The sequence below is a fragment of the Anopheles coustani genome (assembly GCF_943734705.1).
Source record: "Anopheles coustani chromosome X unlocalized genomic scaffold, idAnoCousDA_361_x.2 X_unloc_15, whole genome shotgun sequence".
NCBI lineage: Eukaryota > Metazoa > Arthropoda > Insecta > Diptera > Culicidae > Anopheles > Anopheles coustani.
In genome coordinates this window covers 221022-230000 of record NW_026525104.1, presented here as the reverse complement: position 1 = coordinate 230000, position 8979 = coordinate 221022, and the positions used below count along the sequence as shown (strand labels likewise).

Below are 8979 nucleotides of genomic sequence, written 5' to 3'. Positions count from 1 at the left end.
TCGCGGAGCTGCTGGCGCCGACGCTGGCTGTACTGGCGATGGTACTCCCGGTCGCGGTCCCGCCTCGCCTGCGTCTCCGGCGACACTGGTGGTGCGGGAGGTGTCTCCGCGAGTCTAGCGAGCTGTCGCTCCACGGTTTGCTGCCGCCTGGCTGCATTCCGGCGATCGTTGGCTGCCGCTCTCACGGCTCGCCTGGCCTCTGCAATCGCCACAGGTACTTCACGTTGTTGTGCCGCTGCTCGAGCTGCTCGCTCCTCGTTCCACTCATGTTGCAGTTCGGAGGTGATGCGCCTTGCGGCTTCCGCAATCAAACTCCAGTCCTCAGGTCCCCGGAGGAGGAACTGCCACATGGTGTCGGGATTCACGCTCTCCGGCTCGCTGCCTCGCCCGCGAAGAAACTCGGCTCGGACGCCAGCGAAACGAGGGCACTCGAACATCACGTGCTCGGCAGACTCGATGATGTCCGGGCACTGCGGGCACTCAGGGGACGAGGCGAATTCCTTATTGTGCAGGTACTCACGGAAAAATCCGTGCCCGGAAAGCACCTGACACAGATGGAAATTCACCTCTCCGTGTTTCCTTTGGTGCCACGCAGCTGGGTCGGGGAGAACTCGCCGGGTCCATCGGGCGAACCGTCCTCCCGTTCTGCCAACCTCGTCCCACTTGTCCTGCCACTGGTGGTATGTGGCGAGACGCTCCTGCTCCCGCATCTCTTTAGCCGACAGACCCCCAGGGTCGGCGTTCACTCTACGATGGTAGTAGCGTGCGTCCTCTTTTACCAACAGCGCTATTGGGATGGTACCCGCTATCACTGCGGCAGCGTCGTATGAGATTGTCCGGAATGCGAAGGATGCTCCGACCACAACCCTCTTCTGGACCCTCTCAAGCAGCCGTTGCTCCTCCCTGGTTTCAACACCCTCGTGCCACACCGGTGCACCGTAGCGGAGGATGCTGTTGACGACCGAAACCAGGAGGCGACGCTTCTTGCACTTTGGCCCACTGTGCCGTCGCATCAACAGTGCAAGTGCTGTCGCTACTCGAGAAGCCTTTTGAGTGACTTGCTTGACGTGCTCCGACCACTTAAGATTGTGTTTGATACGGACGCCTAGATATTTGATGTCGGTTGCCGAACGAAGAAGAACTCCGTTGATGTTAACCGGGATGTTCTTGTAATCCTTCTTCTTCTTCGACACCATCACAATATCCGTCTTAGCTGCGGCGAGCTCCAGCTGATGTTCGCGCATCCAGGCCACAACCCTATTCACAGACTCCTCCGCCAAACTCGCGGCCAGTGCTGGCGTGGGTCCTGGTGCCAGGAGCACGAGGTCGTCAGCGAAGGCGACGAGCTCTACACCGGCGGGCATGTCGATGGACAGGACGGCGTCATACATGGTGTTCCACAGCGTCGGACCGAGTATGGAACCCTGTGGGACTCCCGCCGACAATTCCCGGGTGACCGGACCGTCCGACGTCTCATAAACTAGCAGCCGTCCCCGAAACCAGCTTTCCAGTATCCGCTGCAGGCATGCCGGAACGTGCTTTTCTTGCAGTGCTTTGGCGATGGACCGCCAGCTCGCCGTGTTAAAAGCATTGCGTACATCCAATGACACCACCATCAGACACTTGTTAGCCCTCCGATCCGTCATTCGGTGGGCCATCGCGCGCTGGCCGGCCTCCTTAACACGTTCAATCGCCTGAATTGTAGACCTGCCCTTTCTGAATCCATACTGAGACGGCGACAGGCGAGGGTGATCTGGGTCTTCCAGGTGTTCATTCAGGCGATCCAAGATCAGCCGCTCCAAGATCTTGCCTGATCCGTCGAGCATCCCAAGAGGCCGAAAGGATGACGGATCGCCCTGTGGTCTTCCGGACTTGGGTAGCAAAGCAAGTCGTTGTCGCTTCCAGTCAGCGGGAAAGGTGCATTGATCGAAGCACTCCTGGAACACGCGGCGAAACGTCTCCGTGTGCTCGCGAACAGCGACCCTCAGTGCCGCATTGATGATGCCATCGGGTCCCGGGGCCTTAGTGGGCACCATCCGCGCCGCGATCGCCAATAGCTCCTCATCCGACACCTCCCTCACTGGCTCCTGCGTTGTCTGCCCCCAATCGACCAGATCCGGTGCAGGCCACTCAAAAGTGCCATGATCCGGGAAGAGTTCCGACACGACGTGCTGTAGAATCGCAGGATCTCGCTCCGGGGGGACGCGGCTACCCTTGAGGCGTGACGTTACTACCTTGTAGGCAGTGCCGAAGACGTTGTCCTCAGCTTCCGCAATCATCTCATCAAAGCTACGGTCCTTGCTTGCCTTGATGGCACGGGCGAGTTCCTTCTTACAGCTCCTGTGCCGTTCTCTGGCCAACTCTCGCTGTGCACCGGTTCCGGCAGTCAAAATCGCATCCTCAGATGACTTGCACTGCTCCCTGAGTAGGCCGATTTCCTGCGTCCACCAGTACATTTCCGGTCTCACCAAAAACTGCGCTGGCGGTGCCCTCTGCATCACCTCATCGCATGCTCTAGTAAGTCCAGCGGTGAGAGTCGCCGGTGATACAGCCACTTCGGCAAACCCGGAAGCCTGGAGCGCGATCTGGAAGGCTTCGGGATGGAATTGACGCAACTTCCATCTCGGTCCAATCTGCTCGCGTTGTCGCTGCCGGTCGCGATGCTGGTTCTGTTGTTGCGGTTGCCTCTGCTGATGTGGTGAAGCGCTGCTGACTGGTGTCGCGGATACGCTAAATCTCACGTATCTGTGGTCACTGTTGGTGAAAGTGTCGAGCACCCGCCAGTCGTTACCGGGTTCAATGGCCGGACTGGCGAAGGACACGTCGACCACACTTTCAGTAGCACTGCCGTTGCCGACGAACGTGGGCACACTGCCGCGGTTCAAGATCGCCAGGTCAAGCTGGTCGACGACCTCGGCGAGATCTTCACCACGCGGCTTCGTCCTCGCGCTGCCCCATCGCACGTGCCAGGCATTGAAGTCGCCCGCCAAGACTACGAGGGGGTGTGCTCTGGCCTCGATATCGATCTCGTCGAGCAGCCGCTGGTAGTCCTCGTCCGTCCATCCCGGTGTTGGTGGGGCGTAGCAAGAGATGAAGGTCACCCCCGCCACCTGGACCGACACCAGTCCTACCCTACTTGCCCAGACTCGCTGTATGGGCAAGGCTCCGGTCGTTATAACAGCTGCCTTCGCTGTCGAGTCCACCGCCCAGTTCCCGTTATTGGGTGGAACACGGTAGATCTCCGACGCCAGCACAATGTCGATCCTTTGCTCCCGTGCGGTCTGGAGCATGAGGTCTTGTGCTACCCTGCTGCGCGCCAAGTTGATCTGGAGGATCTTCAACCCAGCGTCACGCCCTCTAACAGTGGTGTTCGTAGCTAGCGGGAACATGACGGCTGGCTACTTCCGCTGCAAGCCGGTGAACCTGTCTGATGTTGCCCGGAACACGTAAGGCACTTGGGGCCCGAGCTGCACTCCTTGGCCTTGTGCTGCTTCGATCCGCACCGGAAGCAGCACTTGGAGTAGTCAGGGCCGGTGCACTCGCGAGAGCGGTGCCCCTTGCCAAAGCAGCGGTAGCAGAGCTGCTCTCCTGCAGGGACCGATGCGAGCGCCTGCACGACGCAACTCGTGTTCCCTATGGTGACCCGGTGACCGTCGAGAAGCTGGCACTGCCCGCGCGGCAGCTTGATATGGGCTTTCTGCAGCCCGTCGTACCGCCGCCACATCCGAACTGCCTCGCCCGGAACCGTCAACCCCGCCTGTCGCTTAATCGCCGAAATCAAGTCGTCGACAGTCGCCAGCATGTCGATTCCTGTGATCGCGGCCGTCTGCTTGTCGACAAGGAGGTGGGCCACTCCATCCTCCTTGATGGCTTCGCTGACATCGGCCAGCACACTCTCGCAGTCCGTGTTCGGCTTCAGCCACAGCGACAGCTTCCGCTCCCCTGTGCGGCAAACCCTCGCCACGAACTGATCCACATTGGTCTTGGAACGCACTGCCTTGTATGTGTCGAGGAAGGCCTTGCCCTCGTTGGCCTCGAGGACGATCACCGCAGGCCTCTCCACTTTAGCAGCGCTCTTTCCCGCTTTCTGTGGTGCTGCTCTCTTGTCTCCCTTGGCCACGACTTTAGCAAAGGATGCTGGTTGCGCATGCACCTTGGTTGCCACAGCCGCTGCTTTCTTTACCTTGGGTTTTGGCTTTTCTGGAGCCATGGCCTGGGACAAGACGGCCTCGACCGGGATCTCGGGGACATCAGGCGTGATGACTTCGTTCATGCCCGTCGGTTCGCCCTCTTTTTTCTTGCCGCGCCTTGCCCGGGTCCGCTTTCGTTTGGGAGTGTCGCCAGGTGGATGCTGGCTTTGCCCAACAGCACTGGAGTCGACGACATGTTGTTGTTGCTGCTGCGTAGCTACCGCCAACTCTCCCATCGAGTGGAGTCCACTTTGGAGCAGCATAAGTTCTCTTTCGCTGGCTGCCGCACGCTCACGAAGGCTAATGTTGTCTCGCTTCAGCTCCTGATTTTCACGAGACAACAACTTCAGCTTTGTCTTCAGCTCCGCGTCCCCATCCTTTGCCGTCGCCCGGCCCGTCTCCATCTCGCTAACCTTAGCGAGGAGAGTCTCGACGGTTGCCCGGAGCTCCCTCAACTCGCTGCTGAGGCTTGCGATAGTCGGCTCCTGCTGCGGGACTTCGGCCACCTGCTGGACGACGGTTGAGTTGAGCTCGTCCTCGTTGCTCTCCTCTGAAATCTCCATATCACTGGCTAGCAGGGCCATCCGCTGCACCACCACCACCGGCCGAGTGGGCGTCGCAGTCGGTGGCGCGACACTGCCTCCCTTTCGCTGCCGAGTCAACGACAGCGCAACCGATGATGTCATCACTTTGTCCCCGTCGTCCTTCGGCGATGGCGCGGTAGCGTCACAGGTGGACCGGAGCCTGACGGACCGACGCGTCGAAGGCTCCCCCGATGCCTGCTCCATTCCCCTACTGCAACCCTGAAAATCGCTGTGGGCAATGGGTTAGGTTGCGGAGAGCCAGGGTGGAGTGTCTGGGAAGGGAAGGTGGGATGAGGAAGGGGAGTGGAGGAAGGCCAAGTACCGGTGCGAAATAGAAACTCCAACAAATAAAAGGCCAAACCAATCTTTTTCCCCTTTCCAAATCTGAGCTTATATCTCAGTTCTTCTCTGCGATCAGGTGCCGCCTAGTTGACAAATCCACAAACCGCCAGCCGATACACTCGCCATAAAACTCAGAGTGCCGCCTGATTGTGATAACCGGTGATCTCCACCAGCCGAGACACTTGATGAACTGAAGGCGCCGCCTGGTTGTGACGTTGAAAAGCTCAGCACCAGTGCCGCCGCCTGGTAACAGTGTTCGAAATCTCCGCGAGCCGAGACACCCGCCACGACCCGAAGCGCCGCCTGGTGGCAATGCTGGCAATCCGCTGGTACTGGTGGCGCCGCCTGGCGGCCAAGTTCGGAACCAAGTTTAGCCGAGACACACTGAAATATTTCACCGGGATGATCGAACCTCGAAATTTTTCAGCCGAGACACATGAAACATTTCACACTTAGCCGAGACACCTTGAAAAGTTTCACTGAAACATTTCAACCGGATGGTTGGTCCATGAAATATTTCAGCCGGGACACTTGAAACATTTCACCCCCAGCCGGGACACCTATCCGGGACACACTGCCGCCAACGGTCAATTAAAAATACCGGCCAATTTGGATATCCGGCCAATTTGAATTACCGACCGATTTGAATTAACGGCCACTTCAAACCAACGGCCACCGACTCCACCAACGGTCAATTTGAACGACCCGAAAATCCGGCACCAACGGTCCTTTTTTGAAAAACTGGATCAGATGACACGGAGCCCGATTCGGCTTAGGTGAAATCGCTCGGATCTTCGAGTCCGAATCCGGCTGGAAAATGGACGATCGAATCTTCACCTGCCAAAATTTTTGCACCGCGTGCTTTCACTTTATTTACACTTATTTTGCGCTGAATTCGTCTTTTTTCATACGGTTTTCTCTGACTTTCGTTTTAAAACACCATCTGTCATCTAAAAAACCACATCCGGCCAGGATCCGGACACTTTTTTAACCGAAAAACACGTAGTCCCAAATGGGGCTACGCCCCGGGCCGCTCTCCATACAAAATGTAAACAAACACTTTTCTTTCTTATTTTTCGTTGAAATCGATGATTTTAATGCGGTTTTCACTAATAATCTGTAGATTGGCACTAGTTTTAACGATTACAACAAACTTTCGTGGGTTCGTTAAACTTTTTACGCGAAATTTTTATGAAAAACACGGAGCGACGCTCAGCACGTGTTGACACTACAGCGTTTGACAGCTCACACAGGGATAACTGGCTTGTGGCCGCCAAGCGTTCATAGCGACGTGGCTTTTTGATCCTTCGATGTCGGCTCTTCCTATCATTGCGAAGCAAAATTCACAAAGCGTAGGATTGTTCACCCTTTCAAGGGAACGTGAGCTGGGTTTAGACCGTCGTGAGACAGGTTAGTTTTACCCTACTGGTGTGCAAGTACTATCTCAATGGAATTCCTGTGCAGTACGAGAGGAACCACAGGTACGGACCAATGGCTCAATACTAGTCCGAGCGGACTTTGGTATGACGCTACGTCCGTCGGATTATGCCTGAACGCCTCTAAGGTCGTAACCGAACCAGGCTGGTAGTATATGTATAGGAGTCGTTAGCTAGATGGCTAATAACATCACGAGACCGGATTGAGTCTTCTATAGACTCTTTCCATTTATTGGAAACCCTCAAACTGAGCCTATCGCGAGTGCGCTCGCCGAAGTACCTGAAGTGGGAAAAGGCGTTGTGCTTGCCGATCTTCCAAGAATAGTTTCGACTCCTAAGACCACCCGAAAACGACGGGTTTGCAGGCTGGGCGCTACGCATTGAAGAGAGATGTACATTTCGATCCTTTCAGGCGACCCATGCTTGGTGGTTGTGTGCGGTGTGCTCCCCCCGGGGGGCACATGCGGCATACCGTGTGTGGACTAGTTGGACCCACCCTTGCGGTGGACCGACCGGTCAGTGGTGTTTGCGGGTTAACACATGCGAGCGTTGCGGCCCAGAGGCCTTACCGCCTTTCACTGCGGGTTCGTCAAGAACTTGGAGATGGTCGCAACGCATCGGGTCCTCCCGGGGTACTTGGTGTTTGGATGCTGGCTTGGTGATTAAACACTTGATATTCCATCTTCGGATGAATTTCGGGTGTCACCTGTTGCCTAAGACCACTTGCATGTTTAGCTCGCCGTGGGGTAGCAAGCGTTGTGATCTAATGGCCTTACCGGGCAAACACTTTCGGTTCGTCAAGGACTTGGAGTGCCGGGACGGGTTGGCGGATCCATCACTCTGAGTATGCCGGGTTGATACTTGGGGTTGGTTTGGTTTTGGTGACCCAATACTGGATGTACCATCTCGGTGGTATGTCAGTATCACCTATACTCCAGACCACTTGCATGGTTAGCAAGCGTTGTGATCTAATGGCCCAACCGGGCAAACACTTTGGGTTCGCAAGGACTTAGAGTGCCGGGACGGGTTGGCGGATCCAACACTCTGGGTACCTCCGGGTACTTGGGGTTGGTTGAGGACTTGGTGAACAAACACTTGATATACACTCTCCGGATGTACTTCGGGTGTCACCTGTTGTCCGAGGCCACTTGCATGGTTAGCAAGCGTTGTGATTCAATGGCCCTACCGGGCAAACACTTTGGGTTCGCAAGGACTTGGAGTGCCGGGACGGGTTGGCGGATCCAACACTCTGGGTACCTCCGGGTACTTGGGGTTGGTTGAGGACTTGGTGAACAAACACTTGATATACACTCTTCGGATGTACTTCGGGTATCGCCTGTTGTCCGAGACCACTTGCATGGTTAGCAAGCGTTGTGGTCTAATGGCCCTACCGGGCAAACACTTTGGGTTCGCGAGGACTTGGAGTGCCGGGACGGGTTGGCGGATCCAACACTCTGGGTACCTCCGGGTACTTGGGGTTGGTTGAGGACTTGGTGAACAAACACTTGATATACACTCTTCGGATGTACTTCGGGTATCGCCTGTTGTCCGAGACCACTTGCATGGTTAGCAAGCGTTGTGGTCTAATGGCCCTACCGGGCAAACACTTTGGGTTCGCGAGGACTTGGAGTGCCGGGACGGGTTGGCGGATCCAACACTCTGGGTACCTCCGGGTACTTGGGGTTGGTTGAGGACTTGGTGAGCAAACACTTGATATACACTCTTCGGATGTACTTCGGGTGTCACCTGTTGTCCGAGGCCACTTGCATGGTTAGCAAGCGTTGTGGTCTAATGGCCCTACCGGGCAAACACTTTGGGTTCGCAAGGACTTGGAGTGCTGGTAGTGGTTGGCGGACCCAACACTCTGGGTACCTCCGGGTACTTGGGGTTGGTTGAGAACTTGGTGAAGATACCCCTGTCACCTTGTTCGAGGCCACTTGCATGGTCGCAAGCGTTGTGATACAATGGCCCTACCGGGCAAACACTTTGGGTTCGCAAGGACTTGGAGTGCTGGTAGTGGTTGGCGGATCCAACACTCTGGGTACCTCCGGGTACTTGGGGTTGGTTGAGGACTTGGTGAACAAACACTTGATATACACTCTTCGGATGTACTTCGGGTATCGCCTGTTGTCCGAGACCACTTGCATGGTCAACGGTTGAGGTGGTGATGGCGGGTCGGTGCTGTAGGGTGCCGGCCTGTTGGCTGCCTTGGCCGGGTTGGTTGGTTAACACTTGATTGAGCTTGCACCCGAGGGTAATGGCACTTGAAGGTGGGTACCGGCCGGCTGACCTGGTGTGATGGTTGGTTGGTGAACACTTGGCGGTACTTGCACTTGGCTGTGCTTGGACTTGAAGGTGGGATCCGGCTGGCCTGGGCCATTGGTGGTTGGTTGGTTGGTTAGCCCTTAGCTGGGCTGGCTGGCTGGC

At 56.5% G+C, this 8979-nt stretch overlaps 1 pseudogene; it reads left to right on the top strand.

Annotated features, from left to right (window-relative positions):
* LOC131270154 (large subunit ribosomal RNA) overlaps positions 1-6988 on the top strand; it is an 11046-nt pseudogene extending 4058 nt beyond the window's left edge.
* Positions 6989-8979: the final 1991 nt, after the last annotated feature.